The sequence below is a fragment of the Chelonia mydas genome, chromosome 9 (genome assembly GCF_015237465.2).
Source record: "Chelonia mydas isolate rCheMyd1 chromosome 9, rCheMyd1.pri.v2, whole genome shotgun sequence".
Classification (NCBI taxonomy): domain Eukaryota; kingdom Metazoa; phylum Chordata; order Testudines; family Cheloniidae; genus Chelonia; species Chelonia mydas.
In genome coordinates this window covers 12,916,622-12,932,579 of record NC_057855.1, presented here as the reverse complement: position 1 = coordinate 12,932,579, position 15,958 = coordinate 12,916,622, and the positions used below count along the sequence as shown (strand labels likewise).

Genomic DNA, 15,958 nt, shown 5'->3' with positions numbered 1-15,958 from the left:
GCATATCATCCATTGCAATCTCCATCCAGAATATTTTCTTGGTCTCCTCTCAATCATCATTCAATCCCACCTCAGTCCTACCCATGTAACAGCTGAGGCTAGTACAGAGGTAGGCAAACTACAGCCCATGGGCCACGTCCAGCCCATGGGACCATACTGCCCGGCCCCTGAGCTCCTGGCCTAGGGGGCTAACCCCTAGCCCCTCCCCTGCTATCCCCCCACCGCCGCAGCCACGCCGCCACGTGGGCAGCACTTTGGGCAGCATGGCAGGCTCCGGCCGGGCTGCCCGGTGGCCAGACATGCTGCTCTGAGCGGAATGGTAAGGGGGACGGGACCGGGGGGTTGGATAATGGGCAGGGGGTTCTGGGGGGCAGTCAGGGGACAGGAGGCAGTTGGATGGGGCAGAGGTTCGGGTGGGCAGTCAGGGGACAGGGGGGTTAGATGGGGTGTGGGGTCTGGGGAGGGGGCAGTCAGCGGACAAGGAGCGGGGGGGGGTTGGATGGGTTGGGGGTTTTGAGGGGGCCAGGTAGGGGGCAGGAAGTGGGAGGGGGCTGATGGGGGCAGGGGCCAGACTGTTTGGGGAGGCACAGCCTTCCCTACCCAGCCCTCCATACAGTTTTGCATCCCGATGTGGCCCTTGGGACAAAAAGTTTGCCCACCCCTGACTAGTAGGAACAGGTCATCAGACAAGGTTCTGGTTAACCAAGGCAGGAAGTGAGTTTCGTAGCCAGAGACCCATTACCAAAACCACACTGCCGATAGCCCCCTTTCATTTATAGTTCTAGCACCTTGAATATCTATTAGGATACCACAGGAAGAGATTAGGCAGTCACTCAGGTAGACAGGATGAAAAAAATGGACAGATTTGTAGGTTTAAAAAAAAAAAAAACCCAATGTATCTAGAGCAGTGTTTCTCAATGACCAGTCCGTGGACTGGTGTTGGTCCCTGAGATCTCCCTGACATAGTTTAGGAAGGCAGCAAACCAGTCCCTGGTTTCAAAAAGGTTGAGATACACTGATGGAAAGTACCTGCAAAGCAAGTTGGTAAGTTTACTTCTCACTTGTTCAAACCCATCCTCAAACTTACTGCCCATCAACATAAATATTCATACAGTCACAATTTAAGTTGCCATCAAAAGTCCACAGAAGTCAATGGGAGTCTGAAAGAACAAGGCTTTGAGTCTCATCTACAATAAAGGACACAACTCAAGAGGGGGTTTTAAAGCCACCTTTGTGCTCCCTAATCATGAGCCATATTTGCCATAGTTCCACTCACCTGGATTAAATTAGAATAACCTGATGGATACTCTAAATTACCCTAAAAAGAACCAGTATAGCAGTGAGGCATCGATAGGGTGCACTAAACCTCTGACCGTGCCTCTTTTTCACAGCCACACCTCACAAGCTATCAGCGGGAAGGAAGGTGGTACAGGAGCAGTTACACTAGTTGTGTGCCTCTGGAGCATCCACCTACATGGAGATTTCATTTTTTTCATAGATTCCTAGATTACAAGGCCAGAAGGGTCCACTGTGATCGTATACAGTCTGACCTGATGTACAAGACTGGCCATAAAACTTCCCCAAAGTAATTCCTAGAGCATAATTTTTAGGAAAACATCCGATCTTGATTTTAAAATTGTCAGAGAGGCAGAATCTACCACGACCTTTGGTAAATTGTTCCAGTGGTTAATTACTCTCACTGTTAAAACATTTATGCCTTATTTCCAGTATGAATTTGTCTCATATCAACTTCAAGTCATCACATCGTGTTATTCCTTTCTTTGCAAGACTTAAGAGCTCATTATCAAATATTTGCGCCCCATCTAGGTACTTACAGACTATAATTAAATCACCCCTTAATCTTCTCTTTGTTAAGATAAATAGCTTGAGATCCTTGAGTCTATCACTATAAAACATGTTTTCTAATCCTATAATCATTCTTGTGGCTCTTCTCTGTACCGTCTCTAATTCATCAACTTCCTTCTTGAATTGTGGACACCAGAACTGGACACAACCTTCCAGATGATCCTCCCATGGCTGGCTATGTGGGCACTTTACTTCAGAGAAGGTAGTATAAATGTGCCCCAATGCAGCCAAGAACCAGAGTCTAAAATCAATTTTCAATAATCCATATACTTTGATGCTCACCATTTGCATGTACATAAATCCCCATTTATGACTATACCGTTGGTAACCACATGCAAATGCCCATTTACAAGCACAAATGTAGATTCCTTTGTGTGCAAAGGAAGTGAATGGAAACACAGTACCGTGTGTCTAATGTACGAGGTTTCTGGTGGCAATTGGCTACTGAAAATTTGCTCTTGGAGCATTAGAATAATTCCTCTGATAGCAGTTAATAGAAAATTCATGCCTTGACAAACATGTGGAGAAAATGTCTTACTCTGATGGCACAAAATGTAACATTAAGAGTTTATGGTTCAAACTCACCATTGGTGTAACTCCAGTGAAGGCAATCACCTTTTTTAAAAAAAAATCAGCATCTGCAAATGTTGTTTTTGACAACAGACAAATAAAAATGTATAAAGACAAATTAATCCCTAATGTAAGCCAGAAAAGCAATTTAAAAAGTTGTGTATGAGATTGTGGCAGGATTGGAGGTCCCCGGTCATATTTTATGAATACTGCATGTTGACTTGGCTTTTGGAAAGTTTACTGTATGATTATATGTTTTAATTTAATAGGGTTCTGGCTCAAAAATAATGGCTCAAAATAATCTGCTTCTCAGCAAACACTTGAGAGTTAAGAAACAAAGGCAGGACAAGAAAAGCCCATGCACATGGGAGATCAAGACTATGGCAGGTTTCAAAAAGAACACTCTCTCAACAGGACCACATTGGGCATGGCTGAAGAAGTTAGAACTGCCTGTGTTATCATCAGAGGATGGTAAGCCTTTAGATAAAATAGATATGGGTGTAGATTGTTGTTTTAAAATTCTTTTTCTCTAAGGTCTAGATTTTAAAAAGGATTTAGGCATTTCTGTGCACACTGCTCCAATGCCTAACTGATATAGGAGCCTAAGTCATTTCAAAAGGGGTTTAGGCACCTAGGAGCCTATATCATCAACTGTTGATGGAATTTAGATACCTAAATGCCTACATCTGTTTTGAAAATGAGATTTCAGGTCCTAAATCAAATAGGCAATGCAAATCTGAGCGCCGGAACACCTTAATGCCTTTAAAAATCTAGGCCTAAATGCTTGTTCCAACTGCAAAATAAACAATACTTTGGTTTAAGAAGGCTGTCTGGTCATTGCATTCACCAGTGGTCACGGATGCCTGAAGGGAAGAACCACGGGTGTCCAAAATCCATCAGACCATCAAGGTCAGAACTGTTGACACGCGGGGTCCTGTAGGCCAAGAGTCTAAGAGTGGGAGTACAGTGGAATTCCATGCTGGGATAGGGAAAGGCACAAGGCCTAACATCTGAGGCGGTGTGCTCTGAGACACCACAAAAAGGGAACAGAACGGCAGCTAGCCTGTAACCATGGCAATGATCATGAAAACTGTAAATGAACTAAGACCTACTTACTAAACGTGAAAGGGAAGAAAGAATCACCATTAATAGGACAACAAACATGTAACACCAGTTACCACAAAATGGGTATTGTGCTATATCTGAGGCCTTGTCTTCTCTGGCAGTGGCACATGCCATAGTGAAAAGCAGGCTGTGTCCGCACTGTGGGGTGTAGTTATGTGCAGCAGTGAAAGGCTCCAGCAGGGGGAGGCAGCAGGAAAAGGCTCCGGCAGCCCCGGCTGGGGGGAAAGGCTCCCCAGGGGGGATGCAGCAAGAAACAACACTGCTAAAAACAGCAGCAGAGACAAGGGAGGTATCGCTTGGGCACAGAGAGTCGTGTAGGGAACCTACCCTAAGGCGCTGGCATGTCTTTCCTCTACTTGCCTAAGCAGTGCCTCACCATCTACACTGCTATTCATACCCACGCAATGGGGACTTGCAACGTATATAACAGGGGTGGCCAAACTGTGGCTCGTGAGCCACCTGTGGCTCTTTTACAGTTGAAGTGTGGCTCACGGAGTCCCCCATGCCCCATTCTCCACCTACCAGACTGAGGAGGGGAGCTCGGGACCTTGCAGCAGGGTGGTGGGGTAGGGGCTTCTGCCCAGCAAGAAAGAGGGTCTTGGGGCTTCAGCTGAAGCTCCTACCCCACCACCCTGAGCCCCAGCTCTTGGGCTTTTGAAGATTGTTGTATGCGGCCCAAAGGATCAGTAAGTTTGGCCACCCCTGGTATATACTCTACATCCTGCCATAAGTGTAGGCATAGCTTTAGTTACCGCCTATTCTAAAAATAGGGTAAGAGAGTCAAAGTCAAATGAAGTCTCTGGAATGACACTCATGGATTTAACCAGGCTTTGGATCAGGCCCTTGTTTAACAGCAATACTCTAGCAGGAACAAACTGGAGAGCAGGGTCCAACAAAGAGAAAGAAGATCAATGAAAAGACAGATACTAATCCAAGACTTCCTGGGCTTCTTAACAGTGCTGAACATGAATGAACTTTATGCACCAGTAAATTGGAAAAGATGAAAAAAAAAAAAAACAGTCTCCTGCAGTTAAAAATCGGCCCTGTCTCTTGTCAATCATTGCTGCTGTGTGCCATGCTCAGAAAATCTGTTTCACTTATTTTCCTCACCCTAGTGCTGTCTTGCTATTTGTGGCATAATCACCTGAGTGTAATAAATCTATAAGTGAGGAATTATACAACGTTTCCCCCTGAGATTGGCAGCAGCAATTTCTGTAATTCTTACATAGTCCGCTGTGCCCTTTTCAGTCTTGTAGACTTGGAGCAAAATGAGTCGGATTGTGGTGGGGCAGAAATATAATTTAAGACAAAGGCTATATGTGAGATCTGTTTTTTAGAACTAGACCAGCTATGGCAACTTTCCCCTACAGAAAAAGTAATCAGCCAGATGGTCAGATTTGGGCTTATGTCCTTCCACCTTCTGTTGACAGAGGGAGACTTAAAACTTGACGCTGAAACTTCTGTCTTAATAATTGTCAGTTATTCTTGTGAAAGTCTCTTCTAGAGATTTATGCTTCAATCTCATACTCCAAGTCTCAGACTTATTAAGAGACAGTGATCTTGAGATATTACAATGTCAATTATGTGTTTCTTTTACTATTCCCATCCCTTTCAAGATAGGTAGAGAACACCACAAATCATCATTTTGTTATTATCTTCCATAATGAAAACCTGTTCCTGTATGTTAATAATTAGACAGATGTTTGTCATTTTGAGGACTCCTAAAAAGACATTTAGCATAATCATTACCAGCATGAACTAAGTAATCTCCTATCTACAAAGTTAAAGGGAACCTTCCTGTTCAGTTATGAAACCTGAACATAAAAAAGGAAAACATAATCATAGCTTCACTTCTGAAGAGCAGATGGTGTTTTCTTACCCATTGGTAGCACAGCTAATTTCTGACTACCTACAGCAGGACCAGAGGATGCGGCCACTTTACTTTTGACTAGCAGTGCTTCAGGACTTGAATTACAGTATTCAACAGCACTGATAGACTAATGTGGTGATAGCCTACTTAAAAGTTCTGCATAACTGGGAATTATGACAATATTTGGTGTCCCATCAATCTCACATAAGTTTGGAGAAAGAGGAGTCACAGTGAACCATCAGGATGAGAACCAAAGAATGTAAAGATGGAAAAGATCTAGCACACTGGCTCCATCTCCCTGCTAGTGCATATTACTCACAACACATTCTATAGTGTTTTGTCCAGTCTAGTTTTAAATGTCCCGTGTGATGCAGATTCCCCCAATTCATCTTGATGTACGTCTACACTGCAGAAAACAGCAGCAAGTCTCAGAGCTCAGGTCAACTGACTCAGGCTCACACTACAGGGCTAAAAATAGCCATGTAGACCTTCCCTCTCAGGCTAGAGCCTGGGCACTGAAATCCACACCCTTACTGGGTTTCAGAGCCTGGGCTTCAGTCTGAGTGGGAATGTCTACATTCATATTTTTAGCCCATAGCACAAGCCTGAGAGCCCGAGTAAGCTGACTTGGGCTCTGAGAATCGCTGCCATGGAGAGTTTTGTTGGGTTATTTTGCCGCGTAGATGTACCCTTCGAGACTATCCTACAATGAGATGATTTTTTCTTTTATTTATTTCAACCAATTATTCTTACTTACACAATGAAACATCACCCTAAATAATTCTTCCTCATCCTTGTTGTTTATGCTTGTCAAATATCTGTAGGCTGCTATGTCTACCCTAAGCAATCTCTTAGTCAAACCAAGCCAATATAGTTTTCTTTTTTATTTCCTCTCGTAAGTCAAGTTCTTCCAGGCCCTGGTCATTTTTGTTGAAATGTAGGGAGTCGAAAGGAGTGCAACAATATATATCTCTAAGAATGCAGTATCCAAACTCAGATATTTCAGCAGGGACTTTTACTGCACCCTCCTAATCTTCAATGAAACATCTGTTGGGTATGCAGCCTATGATGGCATTTGCCTTTTAGTTGACCTGCCACATGGCAAATTCATGTCTTATTTATGCTAATTATAATGGTCTTACCATTACATTGTACTTCCTCACTGGCTAATATATTCACCTGTCACCCCTCATTATAGACCATCACCACTTCAGGGAAATGGTTGGCTTTTTGTTACATGTGGCTATAATGCCTAGCACAATGAGACCTGATCCCTGATTGTGGCCCCTAGGCACCAGTGCAATGCAAATAAGAATACTCATGTTCTGTGCACTGAGCTCTGTCAGTGTTATTTTTTACAGGTTTCTTCTTCCCCTTGAATTTCAGATTATTTCTGTAGTTCAGATTATTTCCCACCTGACCGCAGGACCATGATTGTTTTTAATATTACAGTGACGTGAAACACTTTATCGTTAATAATTAGGGGAACCCTTTGACCTAGAGTCTTCCCTACTTAATTTATTTAGCTTTATATCTGGACCATTTATGTCCTGTAGGTACAGTTACAAAGGAGAATAATGATGATGATTTAGGATCTGTAATAGAAGATGGGTTAAATGTGGCACAGACTTCTTCCTTTATTCCCTTTTCAGCCTTAAGAAAGCCTTTTCCTCTCTGAACGATACTGCCATGCTCTTTGCAGTGCTTTTAATTGTTCTGCAATTTCTTTGCTTAGTAACTGTCTCAGGCTGTCTGTACATTTATGAGAAATTACTGTGCATGAAATCCATCCAGGAGAGTTATAAATATTAGAGATGGATAGAGTTTTCTGATTTTCACATTGTTAACAAAATATCATTGCAAATTCAATTTTTGATGGAAAATACCTAATTTCTGTGATGAAAATGTGCAGGTTTTGACCCACCTTTCCAGCTGGTTGGAAGTTTCTGATGATCAAAACATGTTGTTCAAATTTAAAAATTTCAACATTTTTTGAAATTAAAAAAAAAAGTAAAAATTCCTGCAATTTTTCCCACCTTTTTTGTTTGACCAATGCTAATAAATGATGACGCACTGATGTCCCCTCTGGGTATGTTTTCAGTAAATGCATCCAATTCGATATCAACGATTTTTCCACCTAAGCGGATGTATAAGAGATACTGGTAAATCATGATATAAGCCTGCTTAATTTCTACACAGTTAAGGGTGCAGATCTCTGGGTACTGCCACAACTCCAGTCAGATAAAGGTGTGCAAAGCTGATGTAATGTTCTGCCCTGACCCTGGTGATTCTCAGTATGTGCCTTCTACCAGCCATTGTGTTAAAACCATCTGAGGGCTGTTGTAAATTACAATGGCCTTCAGTGACTGCTAAGAGGCCAAAAACCCAGAGCTGGCTTGTGACATTGAGATTACTCTTCTCCCTTCACTGCTACACCAACAGCAAGTAAGGGCTGTGGCATATGAGTTTCTGTGTTGCCTGTATGCCATATCAGGATCACTCTTATGCAGGGGCTATCGTCTCCAGACCACTAGCTCAGCTTTGGCAGAGTGTAGGGCGACACAGGCAAAGCTCTGAACCAATGTTTGTAAAGTATCTTCTCAGTTTTATGGTCAGAGGAAGCTGTCATGGTTTTTAGCTCTAAATGGCTGTCTACCTTGACAGTTGTCCAGTACTGATGGTTTCATACCAATCCAGTCTTTGTAAATGTGTTTTATACATAGACAGGAAGTATGGGCCAGTGATAGGTTTTAGCCTAGGACTTGGGAGACCTGGGTTCAAGTCTTTGCTCTACTACAGACTTCCTGTGTGACCTTGGGCAATTCACTTAGCCTCTCTGTGCTTCAATTCCTGCTGTGTAAAACAGAGATAATGGCACTTCCCTACCTCATAGAGGTGCTGTTAGGAAAAATACATTAAAGATTATGAGGAACACAGATACTACAGAAATGGGGGCTATGGAACTTTAGATAGATATTTACAAGCAGCCTGTTGGTGACATAAGCTGTTCTGTGTTCTTACATAGCACCCATGTACCAAGTCATCTGGAACTAAAGTTCACACGCCCGCCTTTCCTACAACATACATCTTGAGCAGTAGCAATTGTTAATTTGAGATATATAGACAAACACAAATGCATGAAATCTTGAAGGTTCTTTCTTTATGTGGACAACTGCAAGGGAAGGTACATTTACTGATTTTATAAGCTTGACAGCATCTCTTCAGATAGCACCTGCTCTTGATGGAAAGTCCCTTGTCCGCCTAGGGTTTGTCTGAACTGTGAAGATTGTGGTCCCCCTTGCCCAGAATGCTCATAGCATCAGATCAGTTCAGACTCAAAGAACTTCTTTGAGAGTAACCTGAGCCAACCTTAACACCAGTAATGGTGAATGATGGGTGTGATTGGTGGGGGAGGAAGGAGGGCGGGCATCATGCTCCTAGATTGGTATGTGTCCTCCTGGGCACGGGGCAAAGGGTAGTCAAAATGGGAATAATATAGGTGGTGGCAATGCACCTATCCCCATATTGGCCTGCCAACATGTCTCAACCCTAACCTGAAGAGATCACATCCAACAGTGACAGATAATCCAGTCTCCATGCCAATGCAGAGGCCAGCCCAATCTCAATGCATATTCAGACTCTGGCTTCTTTACTGACACCGTCAACCAACATGGCCAATTGTGGGGTTACTTCATGTGATATGGAAAATTCCACAGTGAGACAAACCATTTCAGAGACGCTACCCCACAGCTGGTCAGACACGATGATAAGCTTTAGATAACAAAATATATAGGCCCAAGTTCATCCCAGGTATGGCCCTATGTTCAAAAGTCATCCAAAATGCAACATGTTCAAAGAGCCAGTGTACCAAAGCAAAAGCACCGTTAACAAAAACATGTATTAGGAAATCATCATTTTCCTTGCAGTAGAAGAGCCATTAAGCTGTAGGATCAATGTAATAGGATGACAGGGAAATGTGTGCTTGTTGACATAGACCTCAGGTTTCCAGAGTGAATTCACTGAGAATCTTCACAAACACTGTAGTTACCTCTTGCTAAATATTCGAGACAGATCCTCCATTGATGATAATCAGCATAGTTTCACTGAATTTAATGAATTCAATATACCTGGTATGAATCAGCAGAGATCTGACCCTTCCAGTGAAACGCATTCCATAGCTCAGGGGATCTATACAAGTCTCTATTCACATTTGTCTTAAGTTATGCACAGTGCCACATTGATAATGCTGCAAAGTTCTCTGAATTTCACCCCTGAAAAAGGGATGAATATACTTCCATTTTAAATAGACTTGTAGATCATTTAAGATTAAATCTAATGAATTAAAAATTCTTCATATTCTTTAAAAAAAACACCCATCACCTATGAAACCACATCAGTAATAATTTAGCAATTCTTTAAAATGAAAAGTAACTGACAGACTCTGCATTATATTTAATTATTTCAAGCTTTTACAATAATGTGTGGATGTTGAGGACAATTAATTCTTAGAATACAATCAATTCTTAGCTCATGCATGATGTGCTGGAAAATTGTTGTTATAATTCCTATCCTTTCAGATTAATTGTCAAATCAGAAGAGAATGCAGGCTTGGTGCTGTCTTCATAAGGATACATATAAATACAGTAACAGTATATATATATACACACACACACACACTGGATGTACTAAATACAATCATCCCAAGATTGCTCCTGGGAGATAATCAGCATCTATGTGATATAGAAATGTATATGTTTATAATGAATGCTAATGGTGTTCAGAACTAACCTACAAATGCTCTTCTATCAATATTTTATGTTATGGAGTAGTACGTTACGGTATAGTGCTCTGTACTTCAGATATCAAAACAGTCATGTGGAAGAATATTCTCAAAGTAAAATCAAATATGAAAGGCTTCGTTGAAACAAAGATTTTTTTTTGTTTTTTACATATTCATTCATAACAAGTAGTGCCACAAAAGAATCAGGTAACATTAAATACTAGCATAATCAGTGAAGGAGGAAAGCAAAATATAGGTAGCGTTTCTATATCTGTAACTAAAAAACAAGGGTTTAGACCAGGGATGGATGAAATTGTCAGGCAAAAACCTATCTTAGTTATTTCAGTTAGGTATAGCATGTACCTGTCAGCATTAAGTATGTATGAGGATTTCAGCATTGCCAACAAGCGTTCAAAAATCATGAGCAAGGTACCAAAACATCATAAGATTTTAAAAAATACATTTGGTCATTTTTTGTTTCTTTGTTTTTGCTGTTTCCACCTTTCTGGGTTTTGGACCTTTAGGGCATATTCAGATCACACTCACAAGCTTGTCTCTGTAACCATAAAGTCTACCTTTTTAAAAAATGAAAACAGATTCTCACAGCCACATGAATCCAGGAGGTAGGGCTTTAAGTAGAACACCAAATATCACAAGACTCATGATAAAAATTGAGAGTTGATCACACTGGAAATGATCGAAACTTTGATCAAAGCTCAAACCAATTCGTCATTTTGAAGTTTTAAACAAACAAAAACATTGACTGAATTCTTTTGAATTATTGCTTGATGTTGTTACTCACTTCCTGTTCCTTTATATTCAAGATGCAGAAGTGGCAAAATTGTGTAATTTCACCATGGCTATCTTTGTAGTATTCCTGGCCTCATCGACAGCCAGAGGTACCTGAATGCACAATTCAGTTCTATACTTGTGAGATTTAATTCTCAGTTTTGCACCCTCATAGTTCAGATGAAGTCTGAGCATGTATCCAAACTAAACTTGAAATTTTCTATGTGAAACAAAATGTAAAGCTACTTCAAAAAAATTGCTGTCTTTTTCAATTGTGAACCTGAAAATAGGCATCTGTGAAAAAATGTCATTGAGATGTGAATTTTAACTCTAAACTTGTAGACATTGAAATGTCTTTGCAATCCCTTCCCTAAGCTCAAAACATGTGCTAACTCTATGAAATGTTTTTGCTGCATTCATCTAGGAGGCTGGAAAGCATCCATCCTCTGAAGTCTCTGGGTAATACCACCTAATATATCAGACCATGAATACTCCAGGCAGGGGCGCTGGAACAATTTTGATAGTGTGGGTGCTGAGAGCCATTGAACCAAACTGGAAATCTGGTATATGGTGGAAACCACTTCATGCCAGGGGCTACGGCAGCACCCATAGTTCCAGCACCCATGACTCCAGTATCTAGTCCTGTCCAGTAAAAAGCATGCTGTTGCAATATCAGACTGTACAACGAGTTAAAAACACTATTGCTTGTAAAACAAATGAGTATCAGAGATACATTATTTATAGATTTAAGTAGTTCTAAAAGTAAGAAGGAAAATAGGTGCTTACCGTACATCCATATTCAAGCTTTGCCTTTTCTAGACAGCTTTTTCATAGGTGAATCTGAAATAAAAAGATTGTAGTGTTACAAAGAAGTCAAGGAGAGAAAGGACAATTAAAAGTAGGCAAGCGTTTTTATTTTCATTTAGTTTCTGCTCCCCTTCCAAGTGAGATACGACCTCACTGTGTTCTTTCCTTCAACAATGAATTTCCATTCATATTGGGAGCATCTAGTATTTCTATTAAGTCTAAACAAAATGCTAATGTAATTCTGTAAGCAGTACATTAAAAAAAATCATTATCTTGTGATGGCCAATAAGTTTGAGTGCCAACAGAAAAATGCACAGGATCTCACTTATGGTTGTCATCATTGCTGACCAGTTTGGGTTGTGCACAGATGGTATTTATTGACAACAAAATAGAAGAAGTGACTGGATGGTGTTTTGTGTTACTAAACTGCGCCCTGGAGCAATGTGGCAGCCATCTTGGATCTGGAGGTAGAAGAACATCATTGGATTTATTAATTTAAGGAAGATATTAATTAAAACAAAGGGCCACCTTATAAAGAGTGCTCACTTGCACCAAATTAAGAGTCAATTTACCAAACAATGAGCTGGAATCTCAGTTGGAGTAAATCCACATAGCTTCTGTTAAGGCAAAGGAGCTACGCTAATTTACACCAGCTGAAGATCTGGCCCATTATTTGAAGATGTTTATAGCTCTGTATTAAAAATCTGATCGCTAGGGATAAAATTGGTCCACAGAGCAGAGGGCTACTGAAAAGACTTCTAAACCTTGCACAGGGGCTGCATGAGGGGTTCTGCTGGTGGAATGGCCACAGAGAGGTACCAGAGCACTCCCTACAAACTGTGGGAAAAGTCTCCTTGGCAGTCCCACATAGGTCATATGGGACACCACAATGGGGGCCTGACCAAGGTAGGCCAAAGGAAGATCTGTAAATCCATGTAGCCATTGTAGCCTTTCTCCCAGCCCACATACTGAAGCAGCATTTGCAGAAGGGAAGAGGAAACAGGGGTGTGTGCAACACTCCTGCATTGTGGTCCAGGGCTAGGCGCTGAAACTGACCTTTCTGACTATTCTGTAGTCTGCCCAGAAAGCATGATTTTGTGGGTAAAGGGGGTGTAGCGAAGCGAAGACTCACCGACGTGGTGCCTCCTGCTGGTCATCTGGGAATTAGCTCTTTTCCAGTGTATGGAGTGCCCTCTGCAGGCCGGTGTCTCACCTGGCGCTAGTCCCATGTCCCTCCCAGACCCTGGTGCCCTTTACCTTGGGGTTCTGCCCCAGCAGTACCCCCACGCTCTGGGTCTCCCCTCCCAGGGGAACCCCCAACCCTCTAAACCCACCTTGCCTCAGTGGCTACTGCCAGGCATCATCTAGCCCCCACTGACTGGGGCAGACTGCAGTCTGTAATATCCACTCATCATTGGCAAGGGGTTAGGACCTGCTGCCTTTGCCTATCCCTGGGCTGCACCTCTGCAACCCAAGTACCTGCTTTGTCCTTACCCAAGGCCTGCAGCCTTGGGGTTTGCCAGGCTGGAGCTCCTTTGCCCTTCCCCAGCACTGCTCCACTTCAAGTATCTTACTCCCAGACAGCTAGCCCTTCCCACTCCAAGGCTAGAGTGAGACTCTTCCAGCTCCTGGCCCTCAGCCCTTTTGTAAGGGCCAGCTGGGCCCTGATTGAGCGGGCCACACCTGTGGTCAGCTACTCACTCAGCTGCTCTCACTCTCCAGAGCTGCTTTTAACCCTTGTTTTCTAGGAGTGGGGCAGCTGCCCCACGACAGGGGAAAATTAACTCTAGGAAAAATCTGACACAAGGCCTAAGACAGTGGTGGGAAACCTGCGACCCATCAGTGTAATCCGCTGGTGGGCCGCAAGACAGTTTGTTTACATCGACCGTCCGCAACTCCCAGTGGCCACGGTTCGCTGTTCCCGGCCAATGGGAGCTGCAGGAAGCGGCAGCCGGCCCGCGGCTCTTCCCGCAGCTCCCATTGGCCGGGAACAGCAAACCACAGCCACTAGGAGCTGTGGGTGGCTGTGCCTGCAGATGGGTTGATGTAAACAAACTGTCTCATGGCCTGTCAGTGGATAGCCCTGATTGGCCGCATGTGGGCTGCAAGCCACAGGTTGCCCACCACTAGCTTAAGATGATACTCAAGATTTGCAACTTCCAAGTGATTTTTAGAGCTATTTTTGATCAGAAGTACAATATAAAGTGATTCCAGTGAGGATTCCAGGTGAAAGTCTGAGCAGAATTGAGCCCAGTCGCCCAGAGAGCCTTAGACCATATATCGTTGCGTTCCAGGGGCAAATTTTAATGATTACAAAGAAATGAACAAAAGACAAACATTCAAATTATACTAAAGGCCCAAATCCCATATCATCCACTTCCACTTATAAAACCGACAGAAGGGAAAAAATGTCCTTTGCTAAATCCACATGGTTCTCTGACCCACACACCATTCCCTCTGCATGCAACAAAAAGTATTGAAGAGCACACTGGCCAACCTGGGCACAAACAGCAAAAGCTGTGAAACAGCAAAAGCATAACAAGGACACCAAATCATAGCAGTGCAAAACTTAGCTGCTAGACTTTGCTGGAATTCTTACAAACATTGTTGATGGTTTACTCTTGCAGAGGTTTGAATTCCCCTAAGATATGCTTCAAAATTCCACTTCAAATGAACACACAAACTTCAAAGTTCTCAAAGCAATGCCCACTTGAAACATGGCACTTCACACAGTTTTATGTTGGAAGCCATCTGAAATGATAAACTTTGTATGATTTCAGTGTTAAATCTTAAGTTAGCCTGGGCTTCCTCAAAATCCAGCCCAGGTTCGCAATACTTGGTAAAATGTTCCATCAGTATGGTATGAATTTTGAGTCTGTAACAAAATCTAAAATCAGGTAAGCTTGGTTTCGGATTCCATTGCAAACATTTTGTTCACCACTGCTTGCTTATTGGTTTGGGGGTCATATGTCTTATGCGAATCCATGCAGCGTTTAAGGCCCCAATCCTGCAAACCCTTAGGCACATGAGTAAAGGAGCCGAATGGGACTACTCCAGTGTTGGCAGGACTAGGGCCTTAAGATGACAATTGCACAGAAGTGATAGCATGATGTACTGTGTGGCAGGTCATTATTTCATACTGTTTCCCTCAGTGTTCTAAGACAGCTTTGAGATTTTTTCCTGGTAAATTAGGTACAGATCATTTCTCTATTGTAAAGTTATGTTTACTACACCAATAAGCACTTATCACGGTACAGTCTGACAATACTCCTGAAAGTTATCATCTATCCATGAACCCGGTCATTAAACTGTTGGATCAGTATACACCATGCAACTAATGCTACTTTATCCATAGCAGATATGATGACAAAATAGTTCTGTTCTACTACAGATTCTTTCCTCTGAATACAAATAATATGCATATAGGTGTGAGTTGCCACTTGTATTTCTATGAAGTATGAGCAATAGAAAAATTGCATCATGGTCTGCTGGTTCACACACACAATTGTAGTGTGTACTGCCAATTAGACTGATAAGATCGGGGAGGGGGAAATCAGAGCTACATACATCTTGGAAGCAAAGCAGCAGCAAATTTCAAGGTAGAATTTGATTTTATGTCAACTTTCCAGGCCAAGCATAATATTTTACATTCACGAGGCGTGAGTGTTTTGTGCAAGGTCTACTTGGATCACCTCTAAGTGAATGAAAACACAACAGAATGATCTCACTAAATTGGTAACCATCAATGTAGTGTAAATGAATCCTCACTGTAGAAATAAAAGGGTTCCAAGTAATTTATCTGAACCAAAACACCTTTCTGAAATATGCTTTTAAAAGGTAAGACTACCTCCCAACTTCTGGGGTGAAGTCCCATTGACTTCACAGAAGGCAGAATTTCACACCTTGAATCGCTTTCCTCTCCTCTTGAACTCTCTCACCCTCTAGAATTTCTCCCGGGGATCTTTCCCCAACCTTTGGAATGTCCCCTATTGGTTTGACCCATATCTCCCTCCATTTCTGGTCTCTCTTCCTCACCACCCAATTGCCTATTTAGAGTCTCTTTCTCCTCCTTGGGTTTTCAGTCTCTTCCCATGTATTTTAAGGTCAGGCTTGACCAAGCCCTGGCTGGGATGATTTAACTGGGACTTGGT

The 15,958-nt window shown here is 42.3% G+C and overlaps 1 long non-coding RNA gene across 1 annotated transcript in view; it reads right to left on the bottom strand.

The window, feature by feature from the left end:
- LOC122461770 overlaps positions 1–15,958 on the bottom strand; it is a 218,046-nt gene that overhangs the window by 11,466 nt on the left and 190,622 nt on the right. The window contains exon 3 of the long non-coding RNA XR_006283935.1: positions 11,787–11,840. This is a non-coding gene — a long non-coding RNA (uncharacterized LOC122461770). The remainder of the gene's footprint in view (positions 1–11,786; positions 11,841–15,958) is intronic.